General features: G+C 41.0%; 1 protein-coding gene across 1 annotated transcript in view; it reads right to left on the bottom strand.

The window, feature by feature from the left end:
* The window catches only part of RSPO3 (R-spondin 3), a 58,157-nt gene that overhangs the window by 8,077 nt on the left and 35,831 nt on the right, over nt 1-14,249 (bottom strand). The gene's annotated exons all lie outside the window — the stretch shown is intronic.

Below are 14,249 nucleotides of genomic sequence, written 5' to 3'. Positions count from 1 at the left end.
CCAATGGCTGAAAATAGAATATCCTCCAGTCAAATATGCAGCCAGAGAAGGAGAATTCCTATAATGAGTTCTGTTTGCTGTTTGTGGAGACATTTACTGCTGCCTCTTCAATCAAGCACTTGTGGGGATTTATTCCCTTCATGCTTGTCTGTTGGGACCAAGGGAATTTGCTAGCAGCCTTGTTTTAATCAGGATTAACGTGCTAACAACACCAATTTTGTAATTACACAACAGTTTTCATCTTATAAGAACCCGCAGCTTATAAAGTCTGAACACAGCTTCCAAAGACAGGAAAGGAATGGCAATTTAACAGACCAGAAAATCACTCCCCATTTCTTAGGACAGGAAATGACCTAGACCACGCTGGTATTTAGAAAAGTGACATTTTCTTCTTTTGAGACTTTTAATGGTGACTCCTGAATGGGATTGGGTTTTTACAGCTCTCCTAAAAGAGGGAAAAAGGTCTGTAAGTCCAAATCCACTTGACAAGCCTCTTTTAAGACTAGGAGAATAAGGAACCAATACAAAGATTGGGAATAATAGTGATTGGTACCAAAAGACCTTATCCTGTTGTTAGAGCATCAGGATATTGGGGAAAATGTCTAATAGCCTGTTTTCCTTTTAGTCACCAATTATCTGGACCCTCTCGTTAGCTTGGATCAAGGTCATAAATATAGTCCTTTTAAGAGACTTTTTTTAGCTGGTGCAGTCTTTTGAACAAACCAGAAATAAAAATGTGATGCTGCATTATGTCAGAGCTGCATGTTTAGTCTGCCACTCTAGAAATAATCAAGAAAAGTTATACATGATAAGAGACAGATGTTAGTGCCTCAGTAGATATTTAAACTCTTTCTAGTACAAAAGTAAAATGGAGAAAACCCCCAAAGGAACTTGTTTCTTTAGTACTCAAATTTGTGCTCAATGTGCTCTGAAGGGAGGGATGAGTGAGAAATTTTCCTTGGCTTTACTTAAACTGATTCCCTCAATGGAACCTGGTAATTCAGATGATCTTTTATGACCCCAATGTCTGGGTGCATCCTGAGGAATGTCTTTTCCAATATTGACCATGGCTCAGAGCTGGGCTATTCTGGTGACTGGGTACAGATCCTGGAGGCATTTTGCAAGTTCTGACTCCAACACTTGAATCAGGCCAGCAGTTTCTGCACTGGCACTATATAGCAGGACCAGGGAGCCTGGGCATCTTCCACCTTTTCATTTGCTGGTATAGGTGCACCTATACCCTCCCCCTGGAGTCCCTTCCTTACATTTTCTTAAGGTTTCTGATATGCCAGCAAAGTAAAGGAAGATGAGGAGTCAACAGAATGCCCTTCTTGGCATGGTTCACTTGTCCCCTCCACTCTGAGCATTGTTTGTTTGCATTTCTGCCTGGGGTGACACCTGTGCTGACAGGAGTCCCTGCGCACCCAGGCCAGCTGAACAGCTGCATCAGCCTGTCAGCAGCAGGTAACATACAGGGGACAGCAGCTCCTGATGGATTCTCTCAGCAAAACCATCAGCACAGAAAGAGGCTGTTTTTACCAAAATTCACCGGAGGCCCGATTCTGACCTCTGTGTTGAACGTGAGCAAACACATGGAGGTCACCAAGGTTGGTGTTTGGTGTAATTGAAGGGAGAATTTGCTTTCAAGGATACTTTTCAAATCAAGGTGTTGAAAATTGACTGTCTCTTTCTGTTTTGTATCTCCAGTGAATGTGTTCTATTCCAGATGGCCAACGCATTTTTTCTCCCCTCTCTAAGTAATACAAATATTTCCAAATACATTTTCACATTGAGTAAAATGACAGGTCAGGCTTCTAAATTTCATATGGATCAGAGACTCCAAAAGTTCCCTCTCTAAAAGGGTAAAATGAGATTTAACTTTGGCCATCTCCATAAGTTTCTGAAGGATTCTTCTCATCTATCAAGAGAATACCTGGCAGCTTACCAGGTGGGAGAAGCTTATGGAAAAGGACATTGGGATCACCAAACCTCTTGGGCTGCCTCTGAAAAAGGCTCAGGGAATTTATATGCCAGAAGCATTCAGAATTTAGCCCAATGAAGCCTAGGAATCTTGGACCAAATTGCCAAAGGGATTTCAGATTTTCAGGCTGTTGAGTCTCTGTCAGCCTGACGAGTGGGCTGCCAGAGGCCAGCCAACCCAATGGACAAGCTGAAAGGATACTAGGCAGAAACCTAACACAAAGCCAAGGTTGTTTCAAAAGCCTGCCTACTTTTGACTGGGACTTCATTGAAATCAGCAAGTTTCTGGGAAATGTGATGACTTTGGTAATCTGGTATTTTCCATTTATTTGGAAAATCAATGCCTATAAAATATTAGAAAAGTATTTCTAAGTGGGATTCATGGTGGATATGCATGAAAGGAACTTGAATGCAAATATTTTAACATTGCCCATGATTCTTCAATTTAACATGAATCACAGATAGGAATTGTCCATGTGAATTTTATCCAGGCTGTCTTGCCTTCTTTTATTTTTTTTTCATCCCCAAGAATGTGATAAGTTTATTCTTTTTAAATTCCTCTGAGGATGAACTTTGCATTTAGAGCTTTTTGTAGTAACACAGCTTTGCACACTGAAGTGAGCAGCCAGCTTTATGAGTAGCTGGAAGTGGAATGTGAAGAATGATTTTGCCATGTGACAGTGCATCACTGGAGCCCACTTTAATTAGGATACTTCACTATACTGACTGCCCGTGATGGCCCAAAGGCTGGAGGAGATGCAGCCCCCACTGAGATGAGAATGCATCTTCTCATGATAGAGCACCCCCAAGTGCTAAGGAAGGTCTGGAACCCCTGATCCACCTCCACCAGGAGATCTGCCCCATGTCCTGTCTCACACAGATCCTGCCAGCAGTGCACAGTGGCCATTCAGCACAACTTGCATGTTTTATTTTTCGACTTGGCAGGTTCCTTAAGAGTATTACAGCAGTGCTGGAAAAATGGTAACCCCCTAGGTGTTCCTGTGGTGTGTGTGCAGCCTGTACAGCAGGGCTGGGTATAGGAGCTGAACTGTTGGAATGCAAGAAAGGTTCTAAGAAACCTGATGCAAAAGTTCAGCAAGTGATATTTTCAGTAAAATGATGTATTGCACAAAGTCAGGATCCTCTCTAGCCTCTCTGGGAAAAATTGGGACTCTGGGGATCAGCAGCCTCTCTCTCCAGCTGCCTCCTGCCTCCACGTGAAGAAGTCCACTGTACAGTAGTCACCAAATATGTTTATGCTTCTCTTTCAAACTGAGTACCTAATAATTTTCTTGCCTGCTCCAAGAACTTCTGCTTCAGACAAAAGCAGAAATTGCTCACTATTTCTACAGATTCAAGTACCACCTGCTTTTGTTAACAACTCCTTTGGCACTCTAAGACCTGATACCAATCCTGCAGCCACTAAACCAAATAATATTTTGCAAGTGTCTGGAATGGCATACTCAGCAACAGTTTACAGACAGTGTAAAAGTCTCAGGAGTAAGAAAACGGCAAATAATTGGTGCAGACACACTTTAGCAAGCTGCTGTAAGGAGCAGGATGTTTTGTCCAAGGGATTCAGAACAAATAGACTCTTACTCCCACCTCAACCAGAAACTCTAAGAAGTAATTTTAAATTGTTGTTGTACGTTTGAAAACATTACCCAAGATGTCTCTATGTCAAGGAAGTAAATTTATGTGCTGTAGAAGAGTTTCTTTCACATAAAAACCAGAGATTCCATCAGCCATAAGTGTTCACAGGTATTCACAGAGACAAGACACTTCCATCTCCATGTTACATCTTCCATCTCCATGTTACATCTTCCATTGTGTCACATTGAAACTTGAGCGATTTATGCATCATAGCTTCAGTTTAATTTAAGACCACTATGGGAAAAAAAATTAGCAACAAAAAATATACCGTGTCTGGGAATGCAATCCTTTGTCTCAGTGACAAAGACTTTTTTCTTTAATACCATTCTTAAATTACTTTCTTGGGTTCCCAAAGTGTAAAACAGAGGTAAGAATTCCTTAATTTTGGTGCTTTAGACTCTATGGATAAAACCCACTACTGCTGCAAATCAGAGCTGCCAAAGTGTGCAGAGAGTTCTCCTTACTTCAGTTAATGTTTTGAATGCTTCAAATACATTGCTCAGGATTTTTTTTTAAAGAATTATTGTTTCCATACTCATGCTTAAAGGTAGCAAGGGCTGGATCACCCACTGGAATTCCCCACCACCACCCCACATCCATACAAGAAATAAAGTCAGTTCCTCTGGATTTAAACTAAATACTTCTGGTTTAGCAATGCATATTTCTGCTTAGGCAATAAACATCTGTCATCTGCCATTCATTAATATTAATTATAAATGGTCACTAGCTCATGGGATCCAAGTCCACCAGCTGAGATTTTTCCAACTTTGACCTTGTTAGGGTTTGTATAAAAAGTGGTCAGAAGGGTTCTTCAATGCTCAAAGACAGCAATAAGTGCAAATTGCAGAGTGTAGCATTTAGATTATTCACTTAGAAAAAGGGCAGTCACAAGAGGTGATGGGGAGTGGGGGAGTGGGGGAGGAGGGAATACAGAGCCTGAAATGGAGCTCCTTTAAATGCTTAAGAGTTTTAGCCCATTCTGCAGGCTAATGACAGGGAGAGGCATTGTCCATAATGAAACCAGCCCATCCATTAAACATTACTGTAAATGAAAGGTTGCATGAATTAAAGGTTGTTCATCTCATGTTTCAGGAATGTAGCTGTGTTTCATGTCTGAAGCCTGTTTTCCTTTTAAATGGAGTTCTTCAGATGACAAATGAGAGAGAATTTCAGAAAGCAAATGGGCAGAAGTAAATACACGCTCAAGAACAAAGCAGAGACATAACTGTAGCTGTAAATCTTTACACTGAGGCTACTGTTTGCTGTAGATATTGAGGAGGATTAGATTAGAATTGAGAAATTTCATTACTGGGTCATTTTGCTTGTAAAAAAACCCAACAATAGAAAACCCCCACAGTTAATTGTCAAATTCTGACCTTAATGTTAGCGGTACACATTGCAGTCATGGAACACCAGTTGTTTTTTGGTTGGTGTTTTCGGGTTTTTTGTTTTGTTTTGGTTTTATTTTGGTTTGTTTGTTTGTTTTTTTGTTGTTTGTTTTGCCACCATTTTGAATTTCAAGGAAATAAAAATAGAAAATTTAGAAAATGCTTTTTCTGAATCTTGCATGGCCACATTTTTAAATGAAGAATGTTGGTTTTTTTCTTCCATTTATTTTTTGTCACTGTAAAATTGCTTCAACACAAATTAGTGAAAAAAAAATATTTGTTTGCATATGTCCTTATTTTTTTTTCAGGCCTAATTATACAGCAATATGCCCCTCATGGACCATATCTGCATCTACTCTTAAAATAGATGCATTTTCATTGGCAGAGAGTTCCTACCTTATATCTCTGCTAAATTAGCAAGAAAATCCATCTCTGTAATCTTCCTTTAACAATTATTCAAAGCTAGTGAATGCAAAGAGAAACATGAACAGATATCTCTGCGATGCAAATGACTAAACTGGACAAAAAGAATGAAAAGTTGATTTCAATTCTTTGACTCAAGCCCAAATAAAAGTCTGAACTTGGAAAATGACAGCAGGAGGCCTTATACTGATGTCAGTGGATAGAGATACTTGGATTTGTGCTCTGTAAATAGGCAGTATGCTGTCATTTTGTGGGAGTTTTGCAGAAAGCAACAGTTGAGAAAAGGTTTCGTGGAAATTTTGTTGCCATTTTATAAATGCTTATCATAGAATTATCTAGTCCCTTACTAGTCTCTGAATCTTAGCTACTATACTTAGGCTGACTCTGATGATTCTTAATCTAACCTCCTTAAAAATCTTCCATGGAGATTCCCACAACCTCTCTCCCAATCTTTAGGATCTCTGAGAATAACATTGGATGTTATCATCTCATTGGGATGTTCTGAATCTTCCTTGGACCTTTATAACACAAGGTTATGGCAGTAAGTGCTTAACCTCATAACTTAACTTCCTACCCTTTTCAAAGTTATGAAGGTGAAAGAGAGCTGGGAGGTGGCAGCTGAAGCAGACCAAAGGCTACATCAGGTGTCAGAACTGGCAGAGAGAGTGAGCGGAGAACCGACAATGAGACTGGAGATGCAGAGATCTGGGTGGGGAAAAACAAACAGAGCTGCCTGGGTGGGGAAGAAAAGGCAAATATCCAGAGAGATGAGGAGAAGCAGCAGCCAAAAAAGTGCTCCTTTGTTTTCACTTTGTTACAAAGGAATGCTGAAAATCCCTGTTTTAGGTTAGATCCACAATACTCTGGAGTCAATGGGGTTTCAGTGGGTCTTGGATCAGGCCCCTTAAAATGAGGGCAGCTGTAACACAATAATGAATGAGTGCCATGCTGCCATGACTGCAGTGTTATAACAGCATTGCTATACAAGGAAGTGTTCCATAGCCCAGGATTTAGCTGATTAAACAGTGCTGGATGTGTCGCCATTAGACTTGAAACATCCACAGCCTGATTTACTCTGTAGCTCACATACCCCAAATGTTTTGCATTCTTGGACTAAATTTGAAAGATGCCCTATCAAACTTCTGTCTTGCATTTATTCCTCTTTCCAGGATATTCAGGTCAAAATAGTGAAGGGTTTAGGTCTCCAGGTGGTGAGAGCCAGGTGGGCCCTGCTCCCAGCAGCCACATCCCTTCACATTTACTTTGTAGTAATAATGTCCAAAAGTGAGAATACAGTTTGATGTGGGGTCTGCTGAAGCATCCACAGAAAGAAGTCATGATGGTATCCCACTGTGGCACACATCCTGGAAGAGCCTCATTTCCTCTTCCAGGAGTGACAAACGTGTCCCTTCCTCAGAAAATGCTCCTTACATACTAGGAGTTAGGGGAGGGACTTCAGAGCATTAACTGTGAGCTGCCATAGAAGACCAGCGTGGGGAGAAGGATGGGTATGCAAGGAGTTTCTGGCAGAGGAAGGAAGGGATGAGGAGTAGGACACGCTGCTCTTTTGCACATTGTCTGTGCCATGCAGCACTGAGAGGGCAGAGTGGTCACAGTTTCCTGTGTGCCTCTTCCTGAAATGATGGGAATTAGGTGAAGGTGCCATGAATAAGTTGTGCCACAGTTGCTCCCAGCAGTGCCAGGGAGGAAGATCAGAGACTAGGCTGACTCCTGAGTGTCTGCATAACATAACGGGGAGTTTGTTTAAGGACTCTCTTTGACCTGCCCTCTTCCCCAGTCATATCTGCTATGGAGGAAATAGTCCCAGCTGGTTTGGTGGCAAGCCAGAAGGCGGACCTGGACTTTGTGGGCAAGAAGAAGACCTCTAACTTCTTTTCTTTCACAGAATAGACACAGATGCAGATTTCACTTTCTGAAGCTTTCAATCCCAAACATTTTTATTCAAGAGGAAAGAGTTTAGGCAAGTGCTAGAAATCTAATGCTGAATGAATACCTGATGGATACTTTGCAAGGGGGAGGAGGAAGGGTTCTTGAGGGGCTTGTATTCCCTTTGGCTTTTTCTACAAAGCTCAGGCATCTAAAATAGAGTCAGCTAGCCAATTCTGAAGAGCAAGGAGGCACCAAAAGGGAAGATCAGAAAAGAAAAATAGCTGATTTCTATCCCTTATTTGGTTTAGTGATCTGAGGAGGACAGCTCTCACATTGTTCACATTTTAATAAAAGAATGCAATCAGCTTTTTTCTGATTCACTTCCCTTACAAGAACAATTGACCACATATTTCTGTCTCAGCTTTGACACTGTTCCTGTTATTATGAGGTTGATGCTTTTTATCAACAGCATGCCCAGCACATTTTTTATAGCATGCTCCAGAGGAGCTCAGGGAATCTGAGTCACTTCCCCACTGCTCCCAGGTTCCCCAGGACAGGGAGGAGGCAGAAGGTTGCAAGAGAGGAGCTAGCAGAAGGAAAGGAGAACATCTTCCAAGAAGCACAGAGACAGTGTCAGCCCAGCACCCTGCAGGGCTTAAACTAATTTTGATATCTGAGGCCACAACTATTTTCACCTCACTGTTTATCAAAATGCATATTGTTCAGAGATCATAACCTTGGCATGGTGCATGTGTATAGAGGGTGTGCATTCATGTGGAGTGCCACATTTACAGAGGCACACAGCATGGATCTACTGCCTGCCTGTGTGGTTCATGTGTGTTTGTCAGAACTGGGAGGTTTGATGAGAATTTAATGTTCACAGTAGCACAAACAAAATAACTGGTTGTGAAATTAAACATTACAAGTAATTAGTTCAGCTTTTAATGTTTCAGTTTGCAGGTAGTAACTTAGTAAAATTTTCAAAATTGCCTATGATCACATCTTGAAAATACGACAAGGTTAAAAATAGTTTTTTCCAGCCTTTTCAGCCCTAGTCAGTGTATCCTCTACTATTAACTATTTTGGATTCGCAAATAAGTTTGACTCATTTTGGCCTTATTTTTCCCTCTAAAGCCTATTCACTCAGACCTCTTCTCTAGGTTGTGCCCATGTTTGCCAGCCAGTGGCAGTGGCAAATGGGTGCTCTTCATTGCTTGGGGTATCCCCAGGATGCCATTTCCCTTCATGTTGCAGCTGGTGGATTCCCAGTCTCAGCAGCCCTACTATTGGAAGCTGGAAATGTGCTAAAGTTAAAGAGTCAAAACCCTCACAAGGAAAGGAAATGAGAAGCCGTCTTGGCAGCAGCAAATGGAAAATAAACAACCAAACTCTTCACAAGACAGATTCCTCAATTATAGTAAGTCAAGCTCGCAAAGGCCAGAGTTAGGACCCGTTGGCATATGCAATATGTAAACATAGGGATGCAGTAATTAGCTTCGTGTTCATTTTGAGGTTTCAGAAACCCTGTGACCTGCCATGGAGTAAGGTCATTAACCATAACCACACTCGTGACCTTCACACAAGACACCCCATCCCTCACAGTTACAAGAGTGAACTGTGTACTGGGATGTCTCCCTGGCTCACATGCTCCAGCCCTCTTGTTTTAAATGCCACTGAGCTATATATGAGTGAGAGGATGTGACTTGTGGAACGGACTGTGATAGGAAGATCTTACTTTCCCACATAGCCATGCTTAGGACTTAAATGTGATTAAGTAAAAGTAGTTAATACTAGAAATATTTAGAATTGTAGTATTTTTTTTTTTTTAAATCAGAAAAAATATTTGCTTAAAAATAGTACTCTGAGGAATTACTGAAGTGGTGTGGACCTCCACTGCCTTGGGAAGAGAATTTTATCCTTGGAGTATAGAGTGTATAGGGATAGACTATTCATTTGAATAAGTAGATGTACAGACATTACTACACATTTATCAACACAACAAAATGCTGCTCTGACCTGATTTTGCCAAGACTAGGTAAAATTAGTATTGAACATGAGTATTTTTTAAGTCCAGTTTTTGTTTTACTGTGGCTGACCTATGGTTCCCCTGAAATGCACTCATCCTGCTTGAAGTCCCTCCTCACACCACAGCCAATTGAAGACTTCTTCAGACATTATCTGATTAATATGTTTGGAACCATTATGTGGAAGAACTAGTACAAAGAAACAACAGAAATGAGCTGTGTCTCAGTTCTCTAGTCAATTTAATGGAACCTGCAGTTTTATATTCTCATGTATGTCATACAGTATAGAAGTTAGTATTTTAATCTATTTACCCAAAATTTCTGCACTTCCTCATTAAAATTCCTTAGCAACAAATCTTGTTCCCTTAGTTCCCGTCTGTTCACCAGTCTGCATCTAGAATTCAGCTCCTCACCTCAAAGGCATTTCTCTCTCTCTTATTCCTGCTGTAAACTTAAAAATAATCATAGCGTAGTGTCTCTATTCTCCTTAGAGCTTAAACCATTAACTGGCAAGCTACCTCACCTCCAGGGGGTTGTAGTCTTTTGAATTTTGACTAAAATTATCCCTCTTTCTCTCATAACTGTATCCTGTGTTCAGACTGTACAAGGTGACATCTGATACATTCCATAGTGAAAAAAGAAACATTCTATTCTACATTCACCCTCCCATGTTTTCATGTATAATGATTGAAATTTTGCCTATCAGGAACAGGAACTTTGTATTGGCACAGAATGGGACACAGTTAAATTAATATTACTTCTGTCCTATGAACATCTAAATACCACCAGTGTGCAAAAATTCAATATTAGAATGAGTAACAATTAAAAGGTATTTATTTGCTTACAATAATGCAGCTGTGTAACCAATGTCGTCTATCTGTTGGCTTGCATAATACCTAGATTTCTAAGGTGTCTTCCATGTTCATACCTAATACTAATTTCGGTGAGTTCTTTTTTTAATCTTCAAACTGGTAAAAACATATTCTCTGAAAATACTTGAAAGTACTTGGGCCTGATTGCTGCCGGGGGGTTTAGCTGGGACTCAACAGAAAGTCATATGGTGAATATTCTCTTCTTGGCAGAATTAGTCATGAAAACATGCAATTCTTTCCCCACAAATACTTTTGTATGCAGAATATTGGAATTTCAGAATATTTGTCTTTCATCCAGTAGAAGTCAATCTCATACATTTGCAGACAATAGTCCAAAGGGACTTGTGTTAGGCCAGAGTACATTTATTAAGGCAAAGAAATAATATTGATGGATAATTTGTTGTGTTTGAAGAGCTCTGAAAGTTTTGCTTTTCAAGTACATCTATTTGCGATTTACCGTTAACGGACATGGCTACAGGAATTGCATGTTTCAATTTTTATCTGTCAGTGAAGGATAGGAGCCAAGAACATGTTACATGTGGGAAGGTAAAAATTACAACACACTGCACTGGGTGAATAAAACAAAAAGTGTGAGGGAAAGAAAGGAAGAAGAAAAAACTGGAACTTAATATCATATAGTCATGCAGACTAAAAAGAACACAACATCATGGGATTAAAAGAGGAGAATGATGAAATAAATTACAGTGAGGTTTGGATGGGACTGAACTACAAAATGAGCCTGTATGTGAAACACATGGGAATTACCATGTCAGATCACACTGGGATTGACTAATTCAGTGCTAAAATAAGTAAAAAGAACCTTTTAGGCTAATTGAGCTCTTTGTATCCTCATTATTCCCATTTGTTTGCATCTATTCTGAAAACATTATCATCTTCTCCCAGTAAAACATCATTGCATAGCCAGTGAAGGGGAAATAAAGGATTGCAAGACATCTCATCAGCTTCAATGACACACCAGCAGATGGAAACAAAGGAAAATAGCCCCCTTCATCTGCTTTATCTCATTTTGCGTAGTTGTTCCAAAGACATGTCCTTGCTGCTGTGCGATAGCAGCGCCTTCACTGAGTAACATCCTGTCACTGACCTCAGCGTCTCCAGCAAAGTCATTGAGGCATCTGTGACGAGCACACCCCGTCATCATGTGGTCTTTGACCTGAATCCCTCAGCCACAGACATCTATCCAACATGGAAACAGCCAAGAGTGACCGAGCTGACCCTCTCTTCATGGTCATGGAGAAAAGATTAGCAGCACTGCTGGTCACTGCCGGCTCTGCTGCAACACTTCAAAAGCCAGTGCCATGGAAGTTCAACTCTAAAGCAATGCCTGAGTGGCCATGGGGAGTTGTACAATACAAAAGAACTTTTTCAATATTTCTCAACAGTAAATACAAACTTATTGACTTTCCCTTTCCTTTCAAGTGTTTCTGTTGTCACCTCCTTCTGCACTCACTGACAGGGCACAGCTAGCCTTAAGAACAGAGCCTAGCTTGCTTTCTTGGGCAATTATTCTATTGTTCAAAGGGGAATAGAAATTTCTTTTTGTGCAATAAGGGACAGTAGAAGTAGGGAAGATATGTTGCCTGGAGATTATGTTGGAAAACTTTATTTCCTCATTTCAGTAGGAATAGAAAGACAGCTTACAGCTTAATTCTTGCCTTCCTAGCTTGTTGCCATAATTCATCCCTTGAAGATCTTTTAACCTGATGTTTCATATGTAATATTCCTCAGTTTTATTAAGAATTATGTTTCTTTAAAAAAAAGTTCATCTCCCTGAAGCAATGAATGTGAATGGAAAAGACTTCTGTGAATACTGAGAAGGTAAATGTCAGAACCAAAAAAAAAAAAGGGGGGGGGGGTCTTAGACATAGGCATACAAATCCCATGGGCACTGACAGAGTGTGAACACAGGTTCCTCATTTGAAGGAATTGTCAACTGAGCGCGCAAAGCAGGCTAGAATATAGACTGTGACTTGCTCAAAAGAAGAAAAAAAGCCCACCTTTATGCATATTGCAGAATAAAAGGAAAGAAAAAGATTCATGATTGTGAACAAATTCTTGTGGTGCACAGTATTTTTCAAGTAGGGTTTGGCTCAAATCCCATAAAATAAGAATGGATAGCAAAATACGTGAGTAGTTTCTTCTAAAGTTCTTATTACACTGGAACAGCAGGCATTTCTCAAAGCGAAATGTCTTGTCCAATCTAAGTGTTTGCCAAATTGCTATAAGCAAACACATAATATCATCGCCTCAAAAAAACCCCAGTTTCATAGTCCAAAATTACAGTTCAGTCCTGTATTTTCATCTCTGTCAAGATTAGGCTTTGGTAGGGAAAAAGAATGGACTCTTTCCCCAGTTACAGTGGGCTAATGAGAGGCTGTTTCAAGAAGCAAGCATGGACATTTTGAACATAGAAATCTGTAGGGTTTCTAAAGGGAGTCAGTAAATGGGTTGTCTTGGCTGTGAGCTTGACACAGGTCTCTACCTCTTCAGGACACTGCCTGACACAAGGAGGAGGAGGTGACATCTATGCCCTATAGATCAGTAGATCTACCCAGTTCTTGGGTGAGGAGTCACCTGGAGCTATCTGATGCATAAGATCGTCCTTTTAACTACGGGATCTCAGAATCAGAGAATACGCTGAGTTGGAAGGGACCGTCAAGGATCATCAAATACAACTCCTGGCCTTGAGCAGGACACCCCAACAGTCATACCATATGCTCGAGAGCATTGGCTAAATGCTTCATGAACTCTGTGAGGCTTGTTGCTGTGACCACTTCTCTGGGGAGCCTGTTCCAGTATCCAGTCACCCTCTGGGTGAAGAGCCTTTTCCTGATATCCAACCTAAATCTCTCCTGACACAACTTCAGGCCATTCCCTTTGGTCCTGTCACTCATCAGCACAGAGAAGAGATCAGTGTCTGCATCTCTTCCCTTCACAAGGAAGTTGTAGACAGCAAGGGGATCTCCCCTCCATCTCCTCCTCTCCATTCTGAACAGACCAAGTGACTTCAGCTGCTCCCTATAGGGCTTCCCCTCAAGGCCCTTCAACATCTTTGTGGCCCTCATTTGGACTCTCCCTAATAACATGATTGCTTTCTCATGAGGTATATCCCCAGGGAATGAGATAACCTTCAAAAGAATTACAAGATCCAAACCCCATGAGTGTTTCCCTAAGTCATCTGCAGCAACCCTGGCCATCATTTAACAGTGGAACAGGGGGTTGTTACTTGGTACCAGCAGCTACTGCTGCCTCACAGATGTTCACATGGAGGGGAAGGTGCTCCACCCCTTCTACTCACCCTCAAAATGGGTGGGAGGAAAGAGAGAAGTAAGTGAGAAGTGGAAATGGGAGGGACAGAGAAAATGGGAGGAATAGAGAAAAGGAAATAGTCCATAGTTCCTCCAGAGTAACTTCACTGAGGACAGATCAAGTAACTTCCCTTCTGCAAGAAGGGGAGAATAATCAAGCAACAGTATCTACTGAGTGGAATTTGTTAAATTATTATTTCATAGACTTCTTAAGCATCTCCCAGTCTTAACACATGTGAGGCCATTCCCTCACTGCCATCCTGGGAAAAATGTCCAACAAGCTGCCATGCATGGAGGGACAGTTCTGCTGGCAATATTCCTTCTTGGGTGAAACCAAGTGGAGTTTCCCTTTCTGCCATGCAACACTGTGATCATTCTCCCATGCTGGGACTCAATGACCCAGATGCAGATGGCAGGATCGGGTTGTGTTCAGCCAGAGCTAGTAAAAAGAGTTCAGGCTGGGAGAAGGGACACAGCACAGCATTTACAAGAGTTAAAATCTTGTAGGGAAGCATGAAATAGGAATTAGTTTGAAGGAATCCCTCTGTTGAAGCACGAAATTTGGCTGCCTGATACCCAACAGACAACACCCACCATGACATGTTTTATGATGGATCTGTTTGTTCTGAGTACTACAATGCAACTTTTCATCTTGGCAACTCATTCAGCAGACAGAATTGAGAGACAAAA

Source organism: Lonchura striata, chromosome 3 (assembly GCF_050655825.1).
Source record: "Lonchura striata isolate lonStrDom1 chromosome 3, ASM5065582v1, whole genome shotgun sequence".
Lineage (NCBI taxonomy): Eukaryota > Metazoa > Chordata > Aves > Passeriformes > Estrildidae > Lonchura > Lonchura striata.
This window is presented reverse-complemented; position numbering and strand designations above follow the sequence as displayed.